The sequence below is a fragment of the Pan paniscus genome, chromosome 11 (assembly GCF_029289425.2).
Source record: "Pan paniscus chromosome 11, NHGRI_mPanPan1-v2.0_pri, whole genome shotgun sequence".
Taxonomy (NCBI): Eukaryota; Metazoa; Chordata; class Mammalia; order Primates; family Hominidae; genus Pan; species Pan paniscus.
In genome coordinates, this window is record NC_073260.2 from 9,861,476 (window position 1) to 9,870,981 (window position 9,506).

A 9,506-nucleotide genomic window follows, 5' to 3' on the forward strand; every position below is an offset into this window, starting at 1 on the left:
ACTCAGGGCCCCGAGACGGGCCGGGAAGCGGAAAGTTGTGTGCAGATGACATCAGCCGGCCGCGAGGGCGGGAGGGGGCCGGCTCCGGGAAACGGCGGCCTGGCGGGCGGCCCGGGGCAGGGGGTGGAGAGGCGGCCGCGGGGCGGGGGCGGGGGCGGGGACGCCGGGACGGGACGCTCGGGACCACGAAAAATGTCCCCACTCCCGCCCGCCCCGGACCCAGGCCCCGGAGCCCGGCCCCGCTTTTCGCCGGCGAGGAGCGGGCTTCACCCGCCTGCAAAGACTCCGCGCTCCCCCGCGCTCCGGAGGCAGCCGCATCCATCCTGCTGCGTCCCTGCATTTTAATTACCGCGGTATTAATATTCATGAGCCGGGACTCGAGGGGGACCGCGGGCTGTCATTTCCCTCGCCCGCCCTTCCCCCACCGCACCCCTCTTCCCGGGCTGAGTCGTGGGCTTTTTTCCTCCCGTTCCCAACCCCGCTCGCACCAACCGTTGGTGCGCAGATTTGGGGGAGGGGGGGTTGGTGTGAGTGTGAGCATGAGTGTGAGCGAGTGTGAGTGGGGAGGGGCCGAGTGTGAGTCTGTGCCTGTGTCTGTATGCCTGTGTGTACGTGCCTATGTGTGCCCGTGTGTCTGTCGGCAATCCCAGGGCCGTGTGTGCACATGTCTCTGATGTCTCTGTGGGGCTTGGAGAAGGGCCAAAGTCTGTCCAAGTTAGCAGGGCCTGACTGTACAAATGGGGAAACTAAGGCCTGGAGAAAGGCTGGGCCTTGTCCAAAGCCACCCCATAGGTCAGTAGCACAGGGAAGCCAGAGCCCAGGGTCTTGCGTTTGGCCGACTCTGCTCCCCGACTCTCCCGTGCTGTTGTTTGTAACAATGGCAGACAGGATGTGCTGAGCCGGCACCTCTCATATGGCCTTCCCAGCAAACCTGTGCAGCACGTGGTCCTGGCCGTCCCCCGTGCACACAGGGAAACTGAGGCAACTGGTCCAGCCAATGAGGGGTGGACTGGAGCCCAGAAGTGTCTGAATCCCAAGTCCCTGGGTTTAACGGCCCCACTGTGATGCCTCCTGGGGAATTGTGGAGTGTCCTCACTGGGGTGATCCGGGGGTACCTGGAAGTTCCTGGGTGCCCGGGCATCAGGGGGGTGTTTCCCCAGAAACACAGCCCACATTCTGTTTCCCTCCCAAGTCAGTCATCAGATGAGGCTGCCTTCCTGTGGCTCTCCCAGTCCCCCTCCGTCCTCTCCCCATCCCTGAAGCCTCCCAGGAGCTGCCCTGCACACCAGGCCTTCCTCCCTGGGCCTGAGGTCAGGCAATCACTCATTCATTCATCCAACAAATGCTTCAGTGCCAGTCGCTGTGCTAGGCACTGGGGATTCTCTGCTCCCTACTCTGGTCATCTCTACCTGGCCTAGGAGCCTCCAGGCCCACAAGGGGGCTGTTCACCTCTGTGTGTGAATGCTCACTAGTGGTGGGGGACTAGGGGCACCTGTGCACAAAAGACAGCTCTCACCCAGCCTTGCCACAGAGGTCTGGGGTGCCCACATATTCACTGGCCAGAAAGGGGCTGCGATCATCTTAGGGCTGATGGGGCGGTGGCCACACTAGGCAGCCTGAATCTTTGATTCTCTCTCCTGCAACTTGTCCTCCTCTGACTGCCAAGCCAAATAACCCCAGGGGCTGGTCAGCCTGCCTTACCCCGGGTTGAGCCAAGGCCGTCCTCCCTCTCACGTCCAGCCTAGAATAGGTGGACTGTTCCCTCCTCTCTGCCCACGCAGGGCTGGGCTGGAAGTTGTGTCCCAGCCATGTCCCCTGAGCCTTTTCTCCCCTCCCTTTGGGAGCTCCGCAGAAACACAGAGAAGAGGACAGGGGTGCAGCCAGAGGACTCGGGAGAGGAAGCGATAATTTAATTGGGCTTCACGGGCTAAATAGGAGTTTGCCTAGGAGAGGCGGCCCAAGGACAGGGGACTAGCTCAGAGGGGTGCCTGCCTGCAGCCCCCATTCTATAACAGGAACCAGAGCAGGCCAAAGGCAAGAGACCTGGGGAGACTGGGAGGACGGATTTTCTCCTAAAGGGCCCGAGGCAGTACAGCCTAGTGGTCCATCCGCACTCTTGGGTGGGTCCATCCTGGGTGAGAATTCCCCTTCCCTCCTCACTGTGAGGGCCTCTATTTCCTGATCTGCAAAACTGGGAAAATAACATTTTTTTTTCAGGTTTATATTCAGATCAAGAGACACTGCCTGTACAGCACCTAGCACGGTGGCTGGGGCTCTTTCATAGGGTGATGTGTCCTCACGGACGTAGGGAGGCCTCTGGAATCACTGTCCCCATTTGGCCCAGAATGGGATTTAAGGATCAGTCTGTGTCCCACAGTCTAACCCATGGGGAGGAGTTTGGTAGGGACAGACTGCTGGGAGGAGGGGGAACAGCCTGAAACTGTCATGGGTCAGGCAAGGCTCAGGCTCTAGGTAAGAGAGGGATCTCAGAGGCCGCACCGCCCTGCCTGCTGGGCTCCTTGTAGACCTGCCAGATGGCCCATCACCCAAACAGCCAGACCTGCAGTGAGAGGGGCAGCCTGGCCCGCCAGCTCTGGGCTCCCTCCTGCTGCCTGTGTCTCTTTGCCTCCTGGCTCCCCTCTGTCTTTTGAAAATGTCCTCCCTTCTTTTGTTAGAATAGTCATACCTGTACAGGGCAAACACATACACACACACACACACACACACACACAGACAAACAAAAAAAACACAAAACCATTTTTTTTGAAGGAAGCACTGTAAAAGTTCATGCAGTACATCCTGACGCTGTCATTCTAGGTTTCGTGTACATTTCCAGGACATTTCTCTGCCTATGGAGCTGTCTTTGTAAAATTCCCACAGGATGACATCCACGATGGCTCCTCATTTTTATAAAGCAAGGTAGCTTCCTCCAGCCTTTGCAGGCTGGCCCAGGCTCGGCAACACCATTCTCCTTCCCCTCCCCATTACCCTCCCTGACGCTGGGCTGCGGGCCCTTCCTCAGAGCATGGCCTCCTCTCCTGCCACCATGCCTTTGGCTTTGCTGTGCCAACCTCTGGGAATGGCCCAGTGCCCTCCACTGAGATTTCTCAAGACCAGCCTTTGCTGTCCCCTGGCCTCTGTGCCTCCCCCACCAGCTCTCCTCCCTCCCCATCCCCTACACCAAAACCCACCTCTCTCTCTCCCGGTGCCCTCAGCTCTGGTGGACGCCTCTAGGGTGCTGCTTTTCACATCTAACTCTCAGGAGCGCCTCCTCCAAGTCTTGTGTCCCCACTCGGCTATGAGCATCTCAAAGGCTGGGGCCCTGGCATCTTCGTTTTTGTTGCCACCTACCTTGATGCCCTGCACATAGTAGGGACTTTAAAATGTTATATTAAAAAAATTAAAGTTGCTTTTTCTCTTTTTCCTTCTCTCTTTCTTTCCTTTTTTCTTCCTCTCTCTCTCTCTCTTTTTTATTTTTATTTTTTTGGTGGAGTCTCATCCTGCTGTCCAGGCTGTATGGAGTGCAGGGGCGCGATCACGGTTCACTGCAGCCTTGACCTCCCCAGGCTCAGGTGATCCTTCCACCTCAGCCTCCTGAGTAGCTGGGACTACAGGCGCGCTCCCCCAGGCCGGGCTAATTTTCGTATTTTTGTAGAGATGAGGTTTCGCCACGTTGTCCAGGCTGGTCTCAAACTCCTGGGCTCAAGTGAGCCTCCAGCCTCAGCCTACCAAACTGCTGGGATTACAGGCGTGAGCCACTACACCCTGCCTGCTTTTTCTTTAGGGATTCAAGCTCTAAGCCAACAAATGATGGTTTGAATCGTGACTCTATCATTTCCTAGCTGTGTGTCCTTGAGAAAGTGAATCAACCTCTCTGAGCCTCAGTTACCTCATCTGGAAAAGAAAGTTAATAATAAAATCTCCCTCCACGAGTAACAGTGATTAACAGTGCATGTAAAACATCTAGCACCGGCCCAGGGCAGAGAGTAGCCAGCAAGCTCTAATGTTACTCCGTTTTGTCTTATTCAGTCTCATTCAGACTTGTCCAAAGTCACCTGTCCAATTTGGGGCAGTGCTGGGATGCTCCCCCTGTCTCTTCCCCCTCCAATGCTACTTCCCTGTAGTAGGAGAGGGTCCCAGGCCATCATCTCTGTTTTGCCGAGGAGAACCAGGTTCAGAGAGGCCGAGTTGCTCACCCAGGATCACACAGCCCTGAGAACAAAGCAAGGGTCTGCCTGTTTGCTAAGTTCCATGTGAGTTCTTTAGGTTGCTCAGGATAGCGATGGCCTCAATGAGACCCACCGTCCTGACAGAGGGGCTCGTACTCCTGTGGCCAAGAACTGGCAAGGTGGGCTCCTCGGGGCCAGGGAGCCACCACAAGTGCTATTAAATGGAACATCACTAAGACAAACAGCCCGCATTTCCTGGGTGCTTTCCCCAGGGCAGGGAGCTGTGTCAAGTGTTCATGGGCAGTCTCCTTCCATCCTCACAGCAACCCTATTATCCTGCATTCCAAGGATGGGTGCTCACTCAGATCCCAGGTAGGGGCTAAACGAGGGGTGGCGCCTGCACCCGAACCCTGATCTCGCTCCTGCCCTGAGCCTCTGTGGACCACTGAGGACAATGGGCTTTTGCCTGTGCTGTATCAGCTCTGGGGCTCAGCAGGAGGCCAGGCTCCACCCCCAACGCCCCCAACCCAAGTTGGGGGTGCTGCTTGGGTCTCATAGAACATCTTGGGGTCCCTCCCCAGCCCTGGCCCCACAGAGCCGACCCAGCTGCGTCTCTGAGCCGCACCCAAAATCTTCCCAGCTTTGCCAGGGAGACTGGAAATTTCTGCTCAGCAGCTTCGTCTGGGATGATTTCGACACTTGGCTCGATGGGGTCGAGAGGAGGAGCCAGGCCGCTCAGCCGCTCAACATTCTGGAACTCCCCTTGGGTCACCGGGAGGGGGGCTTTGCTAGGCGTAGATGAGCCCCTCCGAAATGATAAAATCAAGCAACAGTGACCAAGTACCGAGCGCTTACCGTGTGCTGGGCCCTGTGCCAAGTCAGGACTTGCTGGGCCTCACGGAACCTTTCGGCGCCCGGGCAAGGCCAGCACTGTTACCAACTGTCTCGCGGACTGCTCCTAACTGGGGGCTCTGTTAGCATCCAGGAGTCTCCTCCTCGGATACTCTGAGTACCCCCTCCAGAGACGCCAGGCACCGGATTCTCTGTACGGGGCCGCTGATGTGCCCAGCCCTGGTGAACCCACCCTTCCAGACACTTCCACCCACGCCCGGCCCTGGGGCTGGGGGCGTCGGGCAGAGCGCCGGTGAAATTCTGCCAGTGGCTAAGGCGCCTACTGTGCCCCTGGCTCTGCGAGGGTCGGGGGACTGTCACCAGGCCCAAAGTCGCCAGGGAGGAGGGGCGTGAATGACGAAGCTCAGATCCGGGCAAAGGATCGGAGAGGTGATTAGACACCCCGGGCAGGCAGCGGAGGCCGGCCCTACTGAGCGACCCCCGTTAGCGACGACCCTCAGGGGCTCAGGCTCCACGCCCATTAACTGGGTATCAGTCCCTTCCATCCCGGGGAGCCGAGCTCCTGGGAAGCAGCGCCTGGGGGCGCCGGCGACCGGCTGGGGCCGCCTCCCTGCTCCCCCGCCCTGGGCCCGATCGCCGGGCGCGAGGCGTGCAGGGCGCGGCCCGGGCCCGGGCGCCCAGTTCAGCGGAAAGGAATGCCTTGCTCGGCGGGGGAGGCCGTGGCCCCGAGGCCGTGTCCATCCCCGCCCGCCCCGGGCCTCATTTACTGCGGCTCTGAAGCCCGGCCCGTTTCGCCCGCCGGGCCCCGCGGGGTGACTCCCCCCACGATTGCGGCCCCCCGCCCTCCGCCCGGCCGCCGCTGGCGGACCCCAAAGTCGGGGCGAGTCTCCAAACCGGGGAGCCGGCCCCGCCCCCACGCCGCGGCGGCGCCCTCCCTTCCCCCTCCCCGCCGCCCGCCTCTCCCCCTCCCCCCTCCATAACTCAAAAGCCTGTCAAGCTGGTTCCAGACTCCTGGCGCCGGGCTCCGCTCCAGGAAAGAAAAAAAGGAAAGAGAAAAAGGGAAAAAGCCGGCGCGAGGGAGCGAGAGAGGCCCGCGGAGCAAAACCGTGCGCCCCGGCACGCACAGCCGCGCGGCCCCCGACCCCCCGCGCCCCTAACCCTAACGGGATCCCAGTCCTAGGGACACCGGGCGCGTGCGCGACCCCAATCAGTTATTTATGGACGAATTAATTATGTAGCCGCCATGGGCGGGGGGGGCGGGGGGGCCGGGAGGGGCCATGCGACGCGGAGACCACCCGGCCGCGGTGGCGGCTCTCCCGCCGGGCCTCGGGGTCGGGAGGCGTCCCCACGCGGCCCGGGGAGGGTCCCGTTGTGAGAAAGCTGCCTCGGGGTGGGCTCCGGGAGGAGCGCGGGGGAACCTGAGGAAGCGGGAGAGACGGCTCGGAGACCTCCCAATTAGACTGGGAGGGGAGGGGGGGCGGGCGACGGAGCTGGAAAGAGCGGGCCGCGGAGACCGGGGCGTGGGAAGAGCCTGGCCTAGGCATTTCTTCCCTTCCTTCCTTCCTTCATCCCCATCCTTACTGCGAGCCCACTACGTGCCACTGCGCCCACAGCAGAGGGCGGTATTAGGGAGGGGTTAGGAGCAGGAAGGAATTTCGAGGTACAGCTGGGTCCAAATCCGGATTTGTATCCTATACTCCCCTGCTGTGTGGCCTTAGGCAACGGCTTGCGCTCTCGGAGCCTCCACTTCCTCATCTGCCAGTGGTCTTCAGGACGTGGGAGATGGGGCGCTTGGGCAGAGAGTTTGTGGGGGCGCGGTCGAAGGGAGGTCCTGTCCTTGGGAAACTTTACATAGAGGGGAACACGCCCAGTCCCCCAGTATTCCCCATCTCGAAGCCCCGACTTTGGGTCCCATATAATCTGCCTCTCCCCGGGGCCCACACATTTGAAGGTCATTATTAAAACCACACCACCCCCAAGGCCACTGCTCAGGGCGCTCACCCCTAGCTGGCTTCTCACCAGCCTGGCCCTGCAGAAGGTCGTGCATATGGCAGCCAGAGGGGCTCAATCTAGTCCTTTTACTCCCCACCTCCGCTGCCTCCCCCCACTCTGCCCTTCACATCCCCATCTGGGTTCTCCTTCCAACCTTCTTCTAGTCTGGGGTAGGGAGATTGGAGCCCTGAGGCCATGGGGGCTACGGGGCAGTGAGAACAGGGGAGGGGGCTCAGCTGGCCCTCCCTGGACAAGTGTCCCCCTCGTCTGGGGTGTCAAGGCGTTCTACTTCCAAGACTCAGAAGTGAAGGAAGCTTCCGTTTGCGACCCAGGATTGCCTAGGGGTTTGCCTGTCTTCTTTCACCAAAACTTGCAATAACTCTGTTAGGTGAATGGGGCAGATCCAGGTTTTATGGGGCCTGAAGGTTTTACAATCCTGGGGACCCACTTGAAGAAGAATAGTGCAAAGTTATGAATAGGCGGTTAAGCTCAGGGCCTTGGTAAATGACAGTCCCAGGAGCTAAAGCTTCATTAGCCCCTCGGTAACTCACCTCTGTAGATGGACAACACAACTGTCATCCCTTTGCAGAGGTGGAAACAAAGCTTAGGCCGGCCCAAGGTCACAACAAGTAGAAAGGACAAGCTGGGATCAAACCCAGGTCCCACCCCACAGGCAGCACCCTGAACTAACTGCCTCAGTAGGAATGCCACCTTCCATATCATCTACCCCATGCCACATCTCACCTGTCCCCACCAGTGCCCAGCCCAGGCAGGGTCAGTCAGAACAGCCTTTGCTTCCAGAACAGTCTGTGTCCCTCCCTCCAGGGGCCTCCATGTCCCAAGGCTCAAGCCTCAGAGACTCTGTCTTGTGACAACACTCACAGATCTAGTAAGCAGGTCTCTTCTAAACTTTTGATTCCTGCAATGGTAACCTGCTCACTCCAGAACTCCAGCTCCCCCGTCCACCTGGAGGGAGCGCACCCCTGTTCCCTGGTGGGCTCCCTGGTGTTCGGGGCTGGATCTGTTTTATTTGGCTCAGTATTCCCCGCTCTTGACGCAGTACAGACATACAGCCGACAGAGTGACTGTAGCAGTAACATCTATTCCCAACCTCGTGGAACAGGATGTTGTTAAACTGCGGATTCCCGGGCCCCCCTCAGATTCTACTGAATCAGACTCTCTGTGCACAGGGCCGGGGACTTGGCATTTTACAAGCTCTTTTGGGTGCATCTTAACCATAGTAAAGTTCGAGACCACGGACCTACGGCCAGAAAGGACCAAATGGTTGTGTCTAGACCAAGGCCTTCTCACCAGGGGGAGTTATCTCCCCTAAATCCGACTGATTTCACCAGTTCCCCAAGCTCTTCTGGCTGAGATCAAATTATTTCACTTATCAGGCCAGGCACAGTGGGTCATGCCTGTAATTCCAGCACTTTGGGAGGCTGAGGTGGGTGTGTCACTTGAGGTCAGGAGTTCAAGACTAGTCTGGCCAACATGGCAAAACCCCGTCTCTACTAAAAACACAAAAATTAGCTGGGTGTGGTGGTGGGCGCCTGTAATCCCAGCTACTCAGGAGGCTGAGGCATAAGAATCGCTTGAACCCGGGAGGTGGAGGTTGCAGTGAGCCGAGATCGTGCCACTGCACCCCAGCCTGGGTGACAGAGCAAGACTCAAAAACAGCAACAAAAATTATTTCATGTATCAAAGACCTACTGCCTGCCCGGGACTGGGTCTGAGGCCTTAGAGAATTGACCTCATAGGATACTCGCAAAAGCTCTGAGAAGTAGGGAGAATTATTGTCCCCATTTTACAGATGGGAATCTGAGGCCTGGAGAAGCAAAGTGACTTTGTGGAAGGGATACGGTGCTGGGGAATGAGGAGGCTGGGATGGGAGCTGAACTCACACCCTTAACTCCTTCCTTCCACTGCCCCCAAGGCCACTGATCCGAGGGCTGTAACTCGCAAGGGTCCTTCAGTAACATCCGGAGATGAGAGTTTACACACCAGCCTGTGAGCGGCTTTGAGAAATTAAACACGCTACAGAGTCACTACAGGGACCTCATGCTAAGACGCGCAACAAAATTAGGCGACAGGCCCCAAAGAAATCTAATCAAGTAGGCCTCTTCTCCTCCGTATCTTTGGAGTCGGTGTTCAGGGGAATGTGTGTTTGCGGAAGGATTTGATGTATTTGCTTCAGGCAAATCTTTGCCTTTTTCTCTGCCTGCAGTTCTGTGCTAGGCAGCAAGAAAGCTCCACAGCTGGTGGCCAGTGCTGCAGGCCAGCGTGGCTCCCTGGGCTTCTCTGTAGGGCTGTGTTATCACGCTTCCCCGGGTCCGGTGCTCTGTGCAGACGTAGCCTCTTTCCTGCTCCAGGATGGGCAAGGCACAGGGGAGGTTTCAGGTGGAGAGAAATTGATTTAGTGGCCACTGCTTCTGAGGCTGGAGGACCTGCCTGAGGCAGAGGGTGTGGACTTGTTCTGGGAGGACCCAGAAG